We start from the raw sequence: 18,065 nt of genomic DNA on the forward strand, positions 1-18,065 counted from the left end.
CAGTGGTCGAGTCTTCTACATGCCCCGACCGGGGATTGAACCTGCAACCTCGGCGCATGGGGCTGATGCTCCAACCAACCGAGCTACTCTCCAGGGCCGGGCCAGTGAGGTCTTGATGGCCGCACCGTCTGAACCCATCCTCATCAGCCCCTGGATAAAGGGCTGTGACCGTTGTAGAACCTCGGTCACCCTGAAGGCCAGGTGCGCCCAGCAGGCCTTTCCAGGCGGCCTCCACGGCGGCTGGCAGGTCCTCTCCGCACCGGCCACCAGCAGCAACTCCGAGCTCCCGCGGAGCGCCGTGCGGCTCCGCGCACACCTCCAGGCTCCGTCCCAGAGGTGACTTCATTAGCTGCCTCATTTTCTGCCCCGCACGACAGTGTTAACGTTTCCTCCGAGGGGAGAAATTTCCACGCTCGGTTTGCGCCGGATGGTGACTTCACCGCGGGGCCCCGCTGAGGTCGCTGCGGGCGGGCGCAAGGCTCGCGGCAGATGGCTTTTTACGGCCTCGCGTCCGTGCGCACCTGGGAGCTGTCAGAGGCGCTCCGGTGGGAAACCTCAGCCTTTCGTCCTGAATGTGAGCGAGCGCGACAGGAAGCGGGGGGCAGGTCTGGCAGGAGCTCACCCGTGTGGGACCCCGTCCAGGGAGCTGATTGCTCCGGGCCCGCAGGTGCTCGGCACACGGCGCCTGTTCTCGGGTTTGCAGGTTAGGTGGCTCCCACGGAGGGGCAGCCGCCAGCGCCTGCGTGGAGCGAACCTGGAGGTGTTCCCTCCTCCAGGATCACGCACCCGTGCAGCCGCCCCGAGTTTCCCGAGAAACGGCTGGGCGCCTGGGTTTGTGCTGAAGCTGCTGTTGGAAAAGAGCGGCACAGCCATGCCGCGGGGGGGACTCGAAGTCTGTAGGGAACACGGACCCTCCAGTTTAGCGGGGGGCGTGGCCTTGTGCTGGAGACTACATTTCCCAAGCTCCTTTGCTGTGAGGCGTGTCATGTGACTAAGTTCTGGCCAATCGGGTGTGAGCAGGTCTCCCTGGGGCCTCACGACTGCCCTAACTTTCCTGTGGGGAGGACACTTCTGATCTTGCTTCCACGGGGCCAGGTTGGCCTCGGGTGAAGCAGCCGCTGGGACATGCCAGTTCCGACCCCTGGGCAGGTCACTGGGACACTGCCCCCGTCGGGAGGTCCGCCCCCAGTGCCAGCACGGGGTGGGGGGAGAGGACAGGGCCAGTGTGTAGGAGCCGGGGAGGTGAGGGCCCTGGAGACCTGCAGCGAGCCTGTCGGGTGACTCGGGGCCTCTGTCCCAGGGAGGGGCACACGAGGGGACCTGGGACCTCGGCCAAAGCAGAAGTGTCTCCGGGTCACCCAGTGACCTTGCCAAGGTCACTGCCTCTGCTGGTCCCGGGAGGCCAGGGCAGCCTGCAGTCAGCCAGGCCATGGGCACCAGGCTTCCCCGAGGCCGTGCCTGCCGCCGGGTGAGGAGGGGCAGAGGGAGGGCGTGCCACGCACACGCCCCCAGAAGCACCCGTGATGCAGAGCGCACCGAACCGCGGACGTGGGCCCTGGCCCGGGGGGGGGGGGGGGGGGCCCAGCCCCAGGCTGCACCCTCCTGGGTCCCTGCAAGTGCAGGCAGGGGCCGCCACCCCGACTTTGTCCCCTTTGTGCTGCTCGAACCTTGCAACCGGAGTGGTGCCCACGAGCCCCTGGAGCGGGCGTGGGGGTGGGCCGCACGAAGGCCCCTCCTGCCTGTCTGGGTGGGGCGCTCGGCTCAGCCCCCATGGAGCTGGACCCCAGGCAGTGTGAGCCATCCGCCCCCTCTCCCCCTGCCCCCGCTGAGACCCTGGGGGGGATGGCCTGGGCCACGTGTGACTTGTCATAGGGGAGCGGGGACACTGGCTTCTGTCCCCGCTCCGCTGCAGACGCCGCCCATCCCCAGGCCGGGCCTGGGCCTCTGACCCGAGTCTAGGGAAAGATGCCACATTCGAGAGACAGTCATCGTACAGGGTATTGCACTCGGAATTATAGTGCTAGGAAATTGCATTATTTATGTCTAGACCAAAAGAATTGAATTTCGGTTATTTAACCACATTTTCTGTTGCTCTTATAAGAAACGATGCTTTTCCACAGGCCGTCTGTCTCATTCATTAAGACTGGTGTTTCCAGAGCAGCACTGTGAAGGGCTCCTGGAAGTTTCCGGAATGCTCGGTCCCTCCTGGAGGATCAGTCTGTAGGGACAGGATGCCCACCCTGGGCCTGCCAGCCTCCCTGCCCCTCCCCCCAGCCCTCTGCGCCTTGGGAGCTGCAGGCCCAGGCCCTGTGGTGGGCAGGCCTCTGCCTGGATCGGCTCAGGGGCTGCGGGGCAGGCGGGGCGGGGAGAGCCTGTCTCTGTCTCCACCGGTCTCCCATCCCTCTGTGGCCCCGAGCTCAGGGAACCCCACCCTCTCAGTCCCTCTGTCCCCTGGGCCGGGGGCAGGTCACCCCGCCAGCCCCCATCTGCCTTCTCAGCTTTCCCAGGCTCACCCCTGTGTGACCTCCTCCTGGGCTGGAGCCCGCCCTGCTCCATGAGCTGGGGTAGACAGGCTCCTCGCAACTTCACCCCCACCCTGCCCGGGCACCCTCTGCTCCAGCACCCACGGGCTCCCTGCCACCCTCCCTGCCACCCCGGGGCCTCTGCTGGAGCCGCCTGCCTGTCCGGAGCCCTCACTGCAGACCCGGTCCTGTGTGAGGTCCCAGCGCAAGGGCCACCCCCACAGGTCGCCAGTTCTGAGCCTCTCCCTTTAGCAAGGGGACCTGCAGGGCCCGCCCAGGACCCCTGTCCAACCCCTCTTGGGATCGTAACACATGCTCACTTTTACTCACTCTTTATTCCCCAGTTGCCCATGTGAACTAGGCGTTAAGCCCTATTGTGGAGCAGGACCCCCTTAGCTGTAAGCAACAGAAATCCCACCTCAAACTGGCTCAAGTAAGAAGGACATTTGTTGACTCACAAATGATAATGATCTACAGGTATGTTAACTTCAGGCATGGCTGGACCCAGGAGATCAGCTTACATTATCAGAATGCTCTGCTGTTCTCCGTGTGGGCACTGGAGACACATCAGGGTAATGGGGATTTATTTTCACTTCTAAGTGACAGGAACCCTAACTAGAACGGGTTTAAACACAGAAGTGTTTGTTGATGCAAATACCTTAGCCATCCATGGGCAACAGCTTCAGGCATGGCTGGATCCAGGCAATCTTTGGGATTCTCTCCACTCAGCACCCTGCTTTCCTCTGCTGCAGCTGTGTTCTCAGACAGACACCCCTCACTGTGGTGTCAAGATATTTTCTAGAAGTTGTGAAGCATTTTAGCCTGCAGGAAGCCCAGTGGTGGTGGGGAGCGGGGGGGGGGGGGTGCTTGAGTTTTCCACTCATTCCAATAAAATTTCCAAAATTGAGTGTCCTCATCCCCCAAGGGACTGGCTTGGGTCACCTGTCCATCTGTGAACCAGCATGTGTTACCAGGGGTGCAGCACCCTGACTCTCTGTGCCTGGGACACAGGTCCACGGTGGCAAGGTGCGTATTTGAGGCCATAGCAATAGATTCCATGCATAGGTTTCACGAAACTCTTAATTTTGAGATCCCTGTAGAGCCGACCCGATCTGTCGGCTGCCCGGAGAGCTGCGGGTTCCCAACCCCACAGTGCTCCCCGAGCCGCCTCTGCCCTCGGCCACACTTCGACTGTGCCAGCGGTCTTTGGTTAGGTCTGTCTCTGCCGGGAGGGCTGTGCCAGCTTCCCTCGAGTGCCGCTCTTCCTCCACCAGCTGCCCCTCAGAAGGGAGTTTCCAGGCTCTCCCTGCGGGCAGGGCTGCTTCCAGAGAACCTTCCAGAGACCGTTCAAACATCCGCAGGCGTGTGCATGTCGCCTACACTTTCAACTCGTGCGTTGTGTTTATTACACTGAGTTCCGGTATCTCCCTGCTTCTGGCCACGGCCACACAGCCTCCGGCTCTGTTTCTGGGCTTCTCCTTCGGAGGTTACTGTTATTGTGTGATAATTGGCATCACGGCAGGTGTATCGTTTTCTTTGCTCACTGTAACTCATTGGAGCTCTGCCTCTCAGCCACCAGCTTCCTCTTTGTTTCCCACAGAATTCATCTGACAGGCTCCTGGCGTTCCACTCTCCTGTTCTTCTGCCGCTTCAGAACATTTCTGGAGTTGGTTACCCGGCGTCCCTGTGAGCGTCACGAGCCCCCGGCCTCTCCGTTTCCGACCTGGCCCTTTGTGGAAGAGGGTGCTGGCCCTGGGGCAGGCAGTACTCCTCCGTAGCTCCCCTCAGGGCCTGCTCACTGCCCCTGTGCCCCTCGGGGTGGGCCCGGCCCCCTTGTGAGACCCTCCGTCAGGGCTTGGGCTGCACTGAGTTGACAGGTCTTCCCCTCCCTCCCTGCTAGAGTCCCCGCCCTGCGTCCTGCACTTTGGGTGGGAGCCGTGACTGGCTCTGGTCAGGAGAAGTGGGTGCGAGAGTGACGGTGGGCCCCCAGGGCCCCCAGCATGCAGGCCCCCGGCTTGTCCTTCTTCTCTGCACAGACATCGGGCCCCCACGGCGGCAGGGGGATACCGCTCTCCATCGCCTGGTGTGAAACGCAGGCTCCCGTGGGCTGACCGGGGGGCTCGGGATTTGAGCAGCAGACGCGGAGTCGCCGCTTACAGTCTTTGTGACTGCAGCGTGGGGGTGGGGGAGAGTGGATGGTCCAGCCCAGGAGCCCCAGGAAGAAAGATGCCCCACACACGCCCCTCTGCGTGGTGACCTGCGAGGCATCTGCCCCCGGCCGATGGTAGCCAGCTCTTATCTTCCGAGCAGCGGGCACAGCGAGGGGCTGTCCTCAGCGGGGAGGGCTGATTGCCTGTGACACGTCAGACGCGTGGGAAGTGATCCCCTCCCGGGTGGAGAGATTCCTGACCATCAAATGCAGCGCTGAGCCCGGAGACCTGGGGCCCCCGGGGGGGGCAGAGAGGGCCGTGTTCTGCGAGGCAGTGACAGCGATGCTTTGTGCTTGCTTTGGTCACTGTGGGGAGGCAGAGGGCGGGCCGAGCGGCTCAGGGTGGGGCGGCGGGCGCCTTGACGCCCGAGTCCGGCGCTGCAGAGGGCACGGCCCGGCCTCCGCTGCCCTGGCGGTCCGGGGCCCACACTTCTAGCTCCTGCAGGAGATTCGACGGCTTTTCAGAAGCATTTTCCCCTTCCTGCCCCACCTCCACGCGTGGAGTGCACAGGTCCGCCCGTCACCTGGGGGCTTGGCCACCCATGCGCTTTTTGTCTCCCGAAATGTTCGCGGACAGATGCCACCACCGGCTGGACAGAGCTCAAACAGTCAGACTGGCTCCCTGAGCCCTGCTGTCTGCACGAGATGAGCCCGCGGGTCCCGGAGGGCGGGAGGCGGGGAGCTGGGCGCAGGGCTGCCCGCAGGCCTGGAGCTCCCGCGTTGGGGGTCTGGGCGCAGCGGGAAGTGGCTGAAGGGAGTTTCAGGGACGCGGCGACTGGAAATCGACTCACTTCTGGTTCGTTAAAGACGGCCCGGGCGGGGCAGCAGCAGTGGACGGAAGGGACACACTGCGGAGAGGCAGGACTTGGCTCGTCAGGCGCAGGAACAGAAGGGGGCGCCAGGCTCAGGGAGGCACGGTCACCCCCTGGTCACCAGGAGGGGGCGCCTCGCGCCCAGCCCACACCACCGACCAGAGCCTTCTCCCGGGCCCCCCTCCCTCCACAGACGGTGCTTCATCGTTTCCATCCTTCCTGTTTGAAGCAAAATGGAACAAAAACGAGAAACGCAGAGAAAAATCGCTGACGCCACCAGTCTGGCTTCAAGCACCATCCGTCATGTTTACGTTTCCTCGGGCTGCCTCCGTGCGCAGACTGCCGATGTCCCCGCGCTGGGGCAGCTGCCCGGGCCCAGACCCGGGCCGGGGCGCTGCGCAGGGAGCGCCGGGGCCCCAGCCCCGCAGGCTCCTCCCGGAGGGGGCAGGGGGCGGGCAGCGGGGCAGCCGACACAGGGAGTAAGTGGGGGGGGGGTGTCCCAGAGCTTCACGCCGGTCACCCCTGGAGGGCCCGTTCTGCATCCGAGCTGGGGCTTCCCCCAGCCCACACCTGCGTGGACCCGGGTGCGGAAGCTCCGCCCCCGCCCCGCCCCCAAGTGAAAGGCCACCACGTGGTTGGTCGTCAGACCACGTGTGCGCAGGGCAGGCGCTGGGAGTGGTGGGGCAGGCCCGCGCGGGAGCCAGGGGCGGGGCCACGCCAGAGGGGCGGGGCCAAGCCAGAGGGGCGGGGAGGACGCACGAAGCATCCTCAGCCCCTCGCCGTCACCATCCTATTGGACCTCGGAGCAATGGGAGAGCCAGCGCCACCGCACACCACATTCGTCACCTGCCTGCACGTGCACTGCACGTCATTGCCTGACCTCTTTGTTGCCTTTCCCCCCCACGCCTCCCCTCGCGCTCAGAAGCTCAGAAAACCGTGGTCGGCTGCGCCTCGTCTTTGTTGGCTTCTTCTTTACTCGAACGTGTTTGCTGAGATTCTCTCCTGCGACTTCACCCCCCGGAAACCCCGTAGCGGCGGCCGACTGTCGGCGCGGGGGTGTGTGCTCACCACGTGTCCGCGGCTGCGTTGCGGGCACGTGCGGGGTTTGCATGCGCTTCGAAGGCATCGTTACACGCTTCCCTCTGCTCACGACGTCCTCGCGAAGTCTGCTGAAGAATTAGTTTCCAACACGCGCGCCCTGCTGGACAGATGGTCCCTGCGCGGTTGTCACGTCTGCGTCGCCCTCCAAGGGACACCGCGGGCACCTGCTCTGCCCAGCCCCAGGGCGCCCCCTCCCCCCCACACCTCCGCCTCCCGGCCACCAGGAGCGCTCAGGGACTGCCTCTGCGAGGTCCCTCATGCACAGCGCTTCCGCAGGCCGCACCTGGGTGATCGGACCGACTGGTGCCAGGTGTCTGTCCAGGGGCTGCTCCCCCTGCTCCCCCTCCCACCCGCAGGGCCAGGTGCGCCCCTGTCCCTGGCAGCCCCGGCTGGTCGGCCAGGTGCTAACGGACGTCGCAGTGTTTTGATTTGCGCGCCTCATGGAGGTGTCCCTCTCGGGGGGTTATCGGTCAGTGCTCCCTGGTGCGTCTGTGGGAACTGTCCTTCCCGCTGGGTCGCGGAGCTGCGCCGCTGGCTCCAGAGGTGGCGCTCCGGTTTCACACGTTGCAGACGCGGTCTCCCGCCCGCCAGTTGCCTGTTGGAACAGGCAGAACGCCCTTCGGGAGCAGACACCCTGTGTCTGGAGGAAAGACAGCGACTCGTTCCGGCGTCTGGTGTGTGCTTTGGAAACTTGTTTCCACGGTGACTCCCAGCCAGTTCCACACAGATCCAACAGAGTCCTGTTCCCTCCCCCTCCCGTAGGTTCTTCATCACTCGCCGCCCCACCCGCATCCTGTGCGGTGTCTGGTGCAGAGCCGTGCCCTCTGCCCTGCGGGTGGACAGCCAGCCGGCCCCATTCCGGCCCCCACGTCCCACGCTGCCCACCCTCCCCACCTCGGCGGAGCCCTCAGGTGAGTGAGTCACTCAGGTTGTGGGCTTTGCGGGAATGTTCTGGCTTCTGCTGGCTGTGCCCCTGAGGGAAAAACACACCGGAGCTACAATCATCCTCAGCACCACACACCAGCCACACGCACGCTCACTCACACACACACACACACACACACACACGGCTTGCACTCCAGCAGCCGGGTTGGGGCAGCTTTCAGGGTCCTACAGGCCTGTGGCCTTAGACCTGGTCCCCAGGCAGATGCTGTGACAAGGACTCCGATGCCCCGGGGACACTGTGAGGGCCGGGGAGCCAGGGCCAGAGGGGGTCCATCAGTGGCCCCTTCGTGACTGTATGGGAGCACGGAGTGTCACCAGGGTCACAACTGTCCTGACCCTCAGAGGCTCTGGGGCTTGGGGGAGACCCTGGCACCTGGTCAGGGGCCTCCCTGGGGTTGGGGGGGACTGGGGGAGCACTCTTGCTGCTGAGTGTTCAACCAGTCGGCGGGGAGTGTGGGTAGGGGCACAGAGGGTAGTTTACAGTGTCTGCCGATTTCCTGTGGCGTGGCGGCAATGTGCACTGGACTCATCTGAAGCTGGAGCTGGCGGCGGGTCGGGTCCCAGGACCAGAGCAGGACCCAGCTCTGCGCCCACCCTCCAGGGGTCACTGCGCACCTGCCCTGGGCCCGCCCGTGCCCCCAATGGGCCTGCCCACAGACCACAGGCCCCACGTGTTTGTCAGCCAGGACCCCTGGACTGGGAGGCGACACCGGCCGGGAGCAACCGTTCTCAGTACGACGTCTTTTCTTTAAAGGGGGCGCGCCGCCCGCACACACGGGTCAGGGTCCGGGGACCTGAGGGGCTGGCTCTCGCCGTTTCAGGCAGAGCCGCCTGGTCAACAAAGACACGAGATGGCAGTTCAAAATGAATTTCCGGTAAAGGACAGCGATTCTTCCGTTACGTACGCCCCCTGAGGGTGTGTCCTAAACGTGATGGGGGGTGGCGCTGCCTCAAGGCCCCCTGGGCCTGAGGAGGAGACCACTCAGGTGGAGTGGGGCGCCTGGCATGACGGGGAGCTGGGAAGAAAAGCACCTGGATGGCCATTGGAGCGGTCCCCTGCTGTGCACGCCCGTCCCCCTGGAAGGCTCTCCGTGTGAGGAAAGGGGAGCCTGGGGGACAGAGTGTGGCCTGCAGTGACGAAGGTGGCAGGAAAGTGACAGTCTTCATCCTGGGACCGCCTGCGGCTTGTTCCCTGCTGGGCGCTGAGCCCGGAGCGGCTCTCCCTGGACAGCCCGTCACTCTGTCGATGGCATGACAAGATCCCTAAATTCCCCGTGGATGAGTTTTTCTGGGAATTAGTGAATCAAACACTGTATTTTTTGAAATGTATCAAGTCTTCCTTCTTCCCAACTGAGATCAAGGCGTGTGAAGGTGGGAGGGAACCCCAGGCTACAGATTTGACAAGTTTAATTAACGTCTGAATGAAGTTCAAGGTCGGAATAATTCGGCACCTCAGGTCCTGGCTGCTCCAACTTCAAGGAGTAGCAGCCCCATGGCCCATGGATGGGAACCGGCTGCCAGATGAGAGGAACCTAGTCTGACAGCCCTCACTCACCAGCCAGGTTCTTGTCCCCAGCTCCCCCTGTCAGGCAACGGTTTCCATGGAAACCGTGAGACCTCGGTGGTGGGTGGATTACGTGGGCTGGTTTCAGCGGTGCTGAAGCGATGTGGTTGGTGATATGAACCTTCTGGAACTTCCCAGCTCAGCCCAGCCCCCAGCTGGGTGTATCTGAGGGAGTGACCCCAGCCAAGGCCAAGTGCAGCTGAGGCCGGGACCGTGGGAAGCCGTGGGTCAGGAGACGATGGAGGTTTCCACGCCGTCAGCTCAGGTGTGTCAGAGAACCTCTTTTACGGCTAAATATAGCTTCTCTCTAGAGCCCTCCTCTGCCTAATGGTAGAAGAAAACAGATTTGATTCCAGGTGAGCGGCGTCAATTCAGGGCAGCCGATACTTTTTCTGGACAATTGAGGATGCTCTCCCTCCCCTCCCAGGTGCCTCTGCGTTGCTGGGGCACGTGGATCGGGGGGACTCAGCCGTCCCGTCCCGTGCTGACATCTGCTGCCCGGACACACCCCCACTGGGGGCCTGGTTCCGTAACACTCAGCACCCCCGGCGTCACATTCTCGGAGCCAGCTCGTTCGCCTGGTGCCCAGCCCTCCCTCCACTCAGGACGGTGTCCTCTGTGGGCCGGGGTGCACCACACTGTCCCACAGAGGGGGAGTGAGGACCCATAGGGCCTGTCCCAGGTCCTGGCCACCTGCCCTCACTCTGGCTGTGGGGCCCCCTGCGAGGCCGCCCGCTGTCTCCAGAACCCTGGGCAGGACGGAACTGCACGTCCTCTCTGCGCTGACCCTGAGCTGACCGTGGGCGCCGGTCACCGTGCACTTCAGAGCTGACTTCAGGGGGCGGGTGCTGGGTGCAAGGCCCCTCCGCACAGACCCTCCCCGCGTCTGCGCTGGGTCATTTCTCTTCCCCACCCAGGGACCGTCCGGGCCTCTTCGGGCATGAAGCAGCAGATGCTGAAGATGCTCTCCCAAGTCTCTGCAGGACAGTGTATTTCGGGAAAAACCCCTAAAGAAAGTCAACATTGCCCCGTGGTTCTCTATTTCCCACGAGGGACGCCCCAACCCACAGAAGCCTCGGGGGCCAGGGGACAGAGGAGAGGAACACGGGAAGCCCCAGGCGAAGAAAACACACCAGTCAGTTCCTGCCGGGTCACCCTCGGCCAGCACCAGGGGCCCTGCCCTGGGGCAGGGCGCGCCCAGCTCAGCATCGCAGGCTCCTCGGGCCTTCTGGGCGCCTGGAGGGCTGCGGGCGACCCCCCAGAGACGGGGATCAGAGGGTGGCCCCTGGTCAAGAGAAGCTCCTGCATGTGTCGTCCGAGGTCACGCCGCGGCTTGCTCTGCGGGCTCTTGGGCGCAAGGAGCCAACTGCAAACGGACGCCCCCTGGGCCTTCTCCGGGCCGTGGCAGGAGGCCCCCGTGCAGGAAGTCGGGGGGGGGGCTGGCCCTGTCCCCCCGCGGCTGGGCCGCGGCACGCGGGGTCTCTGAGCCTCAGGCTCCACGTCTGCAGAGCGGGGCTGCCCTGCAGATCGGCGGAGGTCGTCCGGGGGTCACTGAGTGCCGCGCCTCGGCTGCAGGCCGAGCTCCATTCAGGTCCAACGTCATCGTCCGACGCTTATGGGCCGCAGGGAACAGAGGCAGCGAGGGTGGAAGGGAAGAGGCGGGGGCTCAGCGCCGGATGGAAGATGCCCGACTGCAGCCCCAGCCCCGTTTGAGACGCATCAATGGGCCACGCGCCCGGCCCCTGGGCGCCGAGGACCGGGACCGCGTCCCCGAGGGCCGCATCCGGGCAGGGATGGGCGGACGCAAGAGGCCCGGCCTCGGTGTGCGCGGTCCAGCCGCGGTGACAGGGGCCAGACTCAGAGCGGCCTAAACAAGACGGACTCCCGGCTCCCCACGGTCCACCACAGCCAAGCGGGTCGCGCGGTGACCGCGGCCTCGCCTCTCCGGTCCGGCTGACGCTCCCTCCTGCTCGTGACCCAAGATGGCGCACGCAAAACCCCTCCGCCAGGGAAGGAGAGGAAGTGGGGGCGGGCTTTAGGGGCACAACCGGAAGTAATGCTAACGATTCCTCGCACCCCATTGGCTGTAACTTGGACGTCTGCGCATACCTTGCTGCAAGGGAGTCTGGGAATTGTAGTCTTCCCGGCAGAACAGGCGTGCCTCTAAACCCTGGGGCGTATATTGCTGCAGCACGAAGGGGAGGAATGGGCATTGGCGGGCAGAGACGCTGCCCCAAGGGTGGGCCCAGGGGAGGTCTCCCAGCCAGGAGGACTTTTCCCATTTATAACGGTATCATTCGAGGTGAACGAGGCAGACCTGGGGGTTCCGGCTGGGTACAGGTGAGCTCGGACAGGTCGGGACGAGAACTCAGGTGACCTCCCACAAACTGGAGTCTGAGGCGCGTGAGATCCAGGAGTAGCCGGAGGGTGCAAACTTAAAATTTAAACACGGAAGGCCGACAGGCAGCTCCAACTAGCAGGGAAGTGGAGATCGCTTCTTGAAACATTCGTGCCCCAGCAGCCGGAGGCCCCAGCAGGAAGGGCCCGCGATGCTTGCTCGCTGCTCCTGTGCCGCGGGGCGGCGTTCGCCGCCGTCCTTCCTGGTCGCCATGACAGCCGTTCCGTGCATTTTACAGGAGCCGCGCATCGGCTGCCCTCCCTCCGACCCGTAAATGCAAACGCTGTTCCCTCACAGCGCTCTCTCCTCCCAGGCTCTCCGATATCATCTGTGACGCCCGCCGCGGGGCGGGCAGGGCGCTGCCGGCCCACCCACGGAGATCCAATCAGCCGGACAGCGCTCGGCAGCGCGCGCAGCAGCCCGACTCCTCGCGGGAGAGGCGGCTGCGTGTCTGGTCCGACTTCCGCGCTGCTGAGACATCTGAAAACGAGCCCTCCGCATATCTGCACACCCAGCAGTCGGGCTGTCAGCGGCAGGAAGACCGGGCTCCCCGCCTCTCAGAGCGATGTTTTCCTGCACAATAGCCTCTCACTTGCCTTTCACTCCGAGGCACAATGGCCCCCCCTCCCCAGCCTGAGATAAAGGCGGCATTGTCTCCCAGACAGAGCCCCGGACGCGATTCTGTGTTCCCAGCTCTCGGGCCTCCGCCTCGTCTTTGTGAGTGGTGTCACCGTTCGTGCTGCGGCCAGCCCGCCGGCCCCAGGCCTGGTGCTCAACAGCGCTCACTGACCGGCACGGGCAGTGCAGCCCAGTGCGGACGCTGCGGTGTCCCTGTAGCCGCCTCAGGATGAGGGGGCTTCGATCGATAGCCCCACCTGGGCTGCGTCACCCGCCACCCAGCCGTGCAGTTTCAGGGTAAAAGCAGGCAAACGCCAGGCGCCCGGGCGCAGATGGCCCCAATTCCTGGGGAAGCCGACAGCTGTCACGAAGGGAGCACTGATTGGTCTCCGCCGGACGGGGTGTCTGGAGAGCCTGTCCCGTCCTCCTAGGCAGCAGGGACACCCTTGCTGTGGGGAGCTCCCAGCTGGACACCGGGGCCCAGTCTCAACGCCCCCATGTGGGGTCAGCTCTGACCCGTGCCCTTTGCGTGAGGAAGGGCACTTCTGCAGCCGAGTGAACAGGGCTTGGCTCCAGCCCGTTGCGGTGCAAGCTGCCCGGCGCCCTCTGCCTTGCATGTCCTCGTCACCGACCCCGACGCGGAGCACCGCCCAGGACTGATCTCGGAGCTGCCGGGCACTGGGCGGTGTCACCTGCGAGGCCGGTGGCCAGCCCAGGAGCAGTGCTCCTGAGGCCACAGGTCCCACCCTGTGGGGCGTAGATGGAGACCACCCACTGCAGGGGGACGATGGGCGTGTGGATCCGGGAAACAGCAGGGAACGTGGGGACCTGACCCATGACCTTGGACGCCGCACATCAGGACGTGACTTGGGGGACAGACCAGAGGGCGTACCTGTGGCGTCCAACCTGGACAACAGCTCCCTAGAATGTTGAAGACCCGTGAGTGTGTGTCCACTCACAGTGCCGGGTGTGCACACTGCTTACACACCTGGGCGCACCGGCACTTGTGGTGGGAACGTATAGGTGGCAGGATGGCCACAGTGACAGCGACGCTGCTCACACGTCGGCAGGGAGCGCCGGGCGGCCTGGTCCCACCGCAGCGGACGTCAGGAAGGACGGCGGTGGCGCCGAGGGAACCTTCGAGATCAAAGCGGAGCCTGAGCTGCTCCCTACAGCGGCCGGTCACGGGCCAACAGCGGGCTCGGGTCAACGCAGACACGCCGCCAAGGAGGCCACCGTGTCGCCCGGGCCCTGCAGGCTTGTGGGAGGAGAGAAGCCTCCCGGGACCTGGCCCGGAGACCCACGTGGCCCAGAAGCCCTCCAGATGCTGGAGGCGGCGGCAGAGGCCAGTGGTGGAGGAGGCCATGCGGAGGGAGAAGCCAACCCCCCCACTCCAGGAAGTCCCAGCCCCCACACATAGGGCTTCTGGCCCCTGCCCCCTGAGCGGGATGCTGGCAGGGCCCCATGGAGCCTGCGCTGCCGGAAGGTTCTGCAGCCAGAGCCCACTCCCCCTGCCAGCCTGAGCTGTGCTCAGCGGCCTGGGTCACAGGTGACATCTAGGCCCCAGAGGGCTGGCCTCCGAGTCACGCCCGGAAGAGTTGGCTCGCTGTTGCCCCTAAAAGGGGAAGCTGGTATCCAGAGGGCAGGGGGTTGGGGGTCGGGGACAGTCCGTAGCTGCCTGTGGACACCTGGGTGCCTGGAGCCTCAGGCAGGCCCCCGGGGCCAGAGGGGCTCCGCCCCCTTCCTCAGGCAGCCCCTCCTGGGGGGCCCCCGGGCCCTTGCCTCTCAGGTTCATAGTTCAAGGAATGACAAAACCACCCTAGCCCTGAGGTTAAGTAACCGGCCAGGAGGGGAACGGAGGTCTCCCGGCCCCCTGCCCCTCAGGCCTCAGAGCTGAGCCCTCTGCTTGCTCAGACCTGCCCCTCCCCAGCCGCTCCTGTCCAGGGAGACCCCCGGATCCCGGCGTCCCCCTGCCCCCCAGGGCGGGCGGGGCTCTGAGTGTCCAGCGCCTGCCCCAACCCCGGTGCCCGCCCACCCCCGCGCCCCGGAAGCCAGAGAAGGGCCGCCTCCCTGCTGTGGCCTTTCCCCGGGAACCAGAGCATCTATTTCCGTGGAAATTAATGTTCGCTTTAAATCTAATAATGCGGATTTGCGATTGCGTTTGAGGGGAAATTAAAGGAATAAATAACCCACAAAAGGGAACGTGCTGTCCTCACGCGGAAGCTTCTCCACGTGACGCCCACGCTTCTTCTGAATTATTTAAAGCGACTTCACTCTGGAAACGGTCTTCGTTTTAAAAACCCAGCACCCTTTACATTAGCATTAAAATTTATACAGAACACACGGAGTGCTGCGGAAAGTTCACTGAACTACAAAAATCGTCCCCGAGTAACTCGTGATGACTCGGCAGCAGAGTTCTGACAGCGTCGGGCTCCGTCCCGGGCAGCTGGGCGGGGGGGGGGGGGGGGGGCACGTCTCGGCAGCCCCTGGAGCCCCTGGGCACTTCCCTGGAGTCCAGGCGGGGGGTGCCCACCCTGGGTCCCCAGTGGGGTCAGAGCAGCCCCCACGGGGTCCTGTCTGCAAGCTGCATGGGCTGCCACCCCGGTGGACACAGAGCTGGTGCCACAAGGTGCGTCGGAGGTCGAGGGCCCGTGAGCTCCGGGCCGTGCGTGGGGCGGCCCGTCAGGGTGATGCCGCGCCGGTGTGCACACGCCCACACAGGCCACTTCACACGTGCGGCTGCCGGGCGTCATCACACCTCAGCACAGGTGTCCCCCATACCTGAGGCTCCTCAGCCGAGTCAGGGTGAAGCTCCAGCCCCTGACCTGGGCCACAGCCCGTGGGGCGCGGGCCCCGCCCGCCTCGTCCCTGGCACCTGTCCGTCCCTGTCGCCTGCGGTGGCTCCCCTCTCCGCTGGCCGCCCAGGCGCCCCTCAGCTCCTCCGTCCTGTGGGGCCGTCTCCCTGGCGCTTTGCTCCAAGCCCTCGGCCACGCTGCCGGCTCTCGGGGCCTTCCCCAACCTCTCACTGCATGTCGGTGAGTGTGCATGCACCCGCCACACTCAGCTGTGCCCTCACACACCCCCAACGCCCCCCCAACACGCCTCCCAGTGACACTCCCCCCCCCCTCCCCCCCATCTCACCGCCCGGCACCTTGTGCTCAGAAGGCCCGTCACCGCCTGGGGCCCCTGTGCCCACAGCTCAGCGACACAGATCTGTCCCCGGCCCCCACCCGGTCACGGCCCCCATCAGGCTGGTTGGTGTCCCCTCCGCCGTTTCTAGAACTCTCCCTCCCGTGTGGCAAGCGCTCTGGGGACGCCTGTTGGACGGCGGGTGAGGGCTCATCCTCTGAAAGGCTGAGGCTGCGGCCCGGGTGGGGGCTGGGCCACGCCGACCCGGCCACGGGCAGGACTGCCCGGGAGAGGCGGGGAACGTGGGTGCACCAGGGAGGGAGACCCCTCAACACCCCTCCCTGTGACGCCCGGAGCAGGCCCAGGGGCGGAGCCGTCTGCAGTCTGAGAGGCAGACGCAGCTGTCGGCCAGGCAGAAGGAGAGGAGCTTCCGGAGAACCAGCCACGTGAGCTGACCACAGGCCCTGGGGACGGGGTGGCCACCGTCCCATCCACTCCGCAGCCCCAGGAGGCGATGGGCAGCAGGGGTGCCCCCGGGACCCGCCCCACGCCCCTCCCCGCCCGCCGGCCCCAGGCAGTGGCAGTGAGCACCTGGCGTGGTGGGCCCCCCCGCCCCTTGAGGGAACAGCGGGGCCGGCAGCGAAGGATGGAGTCTGCAGTGGCCCCGGAAACAAGGGTGCTGCTGCTCTCCCCAGCACCTGTCCCGGCCGGCCGTGACCAGGTCCCCCCGCACCGCACCGCCCCCCAGCGTCCGCCCGCCTGGTGTCACCCCGGGGTCCAGGCTTCCTGTGAAGTCACCGCGGTCTGCGGGGGAGCAGGGAGTGTGCGGAAACTCGGGTCACGGCGGTCTCACGCCTCAAACCGGCGACAGGCACCGACGACACGCGGTCGGTGCCGGTAGAACCCTGACAGAGGAGTTCGGCAGGAAGCCGTCACTGCCGTGGGAACAGACCCAACAGCCGTTTCGGCAAAACGTGTGACGGCTCAGGGAATTACCTGCTCCTTCTGAAGCAGAAACCCCATTTTGACATTTTAATCTGCAACATAATCAATAGAAGAAGAAACGAGCCATAAGCAAAAAGACATTAAAAAATTGATATCTATCGATCAGTCTGTATAGATAGATATGATGTGGAATAAGGCACATTACAGCCACGCGGGTCAGTAAAACACACACTCTCTTACACACGCCGTACGTGGGGCAGAGACACGGAAACCACCGAGTCGAGAGACAGGCCCCCCCTGAACAGCACCCCCCCGGGGGGCACAAGTAGGGGGCGGAGAAGGGCTCCGGGCAGCCTGACGGGGGATGGCGGACGGTGGCACCACGGGTGTGACGTGGGGCCGCGTGGGTCCCGTCTCCCAGTGGGTGAGGGCTCGGGAGCAGGTGGGCAGGGGCTGGGAGGGGCGTGCCACTGAGCGGTCCGCCGTGGGGCAGAGGCGCCGACCCCCACGCCCCCTCTGCCCTCCCCTGGGCCCCTGGCAGGGCCCCACCCCCAACCCCACCAGGCAGCTCCCAGGAGAGCAGGTGAGGGGCGGCGTCTGTGGCCGGGTGCCGGAGCTGCAACTTGGGCGCTGGGTAAGCGCCCCGGGCGTGCGTCCCGTGTGGACTCGGCCTGCGTGTGGTTCTCTTCGGAGGTTCATGGAGCGACTCATGGTTCCGCTCACCCCCCTGCCCCCCCCCCCCCCCCGCGAGCAGAGACGCCGGCCCACACGCACTGTGTCACGGACACGGAGGCTTTATTTCAGCAGAATCACAACACGGCTTCTCTACGCGGCGCCTTCTCCGTCTGCCCTGGGCGGTCGGCTGCCCTGGCACTCGATTCCCTCCCACTCTGTCTTTGGCCGAGTCGCACGGAGAAGACAAAGGGTCGCGGAAGCCAGGACATACAGCGTATAAATAAAGCGCACTGTTCGTTCACGAGGAGCGAAAGGTCGTCACTGCGTCTCCTGACGTGTCAGCGGCGGGAGCGAGCGTCGGGGGCCGATGAAGGAACGGAGGGACGCGAGTTCAAGTGCCGTCTGCAGCGGACGCTTCCTGCTGGGCTCGCTCCCCGGGCGCGGGAGGGCAGCCAGGAGACGCAAGTCCGAGTGTGAGTCCCAGGAACACAGTGGCCTCACTCCGGGTGCGCGCGGCGGGGCCGGGGCCTGCTCCCGGGTCTGGAGGACAAGCTGTGCCGGCCAGGGGCGCCCCCGCACACCCCCGGGGGCTGAGCAGGAGGCGCGAGGCATGTCTCACGTGCTGGTGGGCTGGTGCGCCCGGGACCTCGCTGGACGGACGGAAGTTCACCCCCCGTGGACTCGAGGCTCCGCGTGACCCCTGCCGCGGCGGGGGTGCCTGCGGGTGACGGTCACGCCCCCGTGACCGGGGCGAGGGGCGTGAGGAAGGTGCCAGAGGCCGGAGGGGGTCCGCCAGACTCCACGAAGAGCAGGCGTGCGGGAGAGAGGAGGGGCCGGGTCACAGCGTTAGAGGGAGCTTCCGGTACCGGCACCGGAACCGTCCGCACCCCCAGGCACACGTTTCACAGACGCCGTCGGCTGCACCAGCCACCGCGGGTGCTGCGGCCGCCGGCTCCCGAACACCGCAGCGGTGCCCGGCTCACGTCCACAGAGGCAAAGCCGGGCGTGTGCAGGAGCCGACCACACGGGGAGCTGTGGCGGTTCCGAGGCTGGGGGGGGGGGGGGGGGCGGAGCCCACACATCAACACCAGCTCGGAAGCTGCGGCGCCTGGCACCGACCCCGGAGCCACTGGATGGACGGGCGGCG

This window comes from Phyllostomus discolor, chromosome 13, assembly GCF_004126475.2.
Source record: "Phyllostomus discolor isolate MPI-MPIP mPhyDis1 chromosome 13, mPhyDis1.pri.v3, whole genome shotgun sequence".
NCBI classification, from domain to species: Eukaryota; Metazoa; Chordata; class Mammalia; order Chiroptera; family Phyllostomidae; genus Phyllostomus; species Phyllostomus discolor.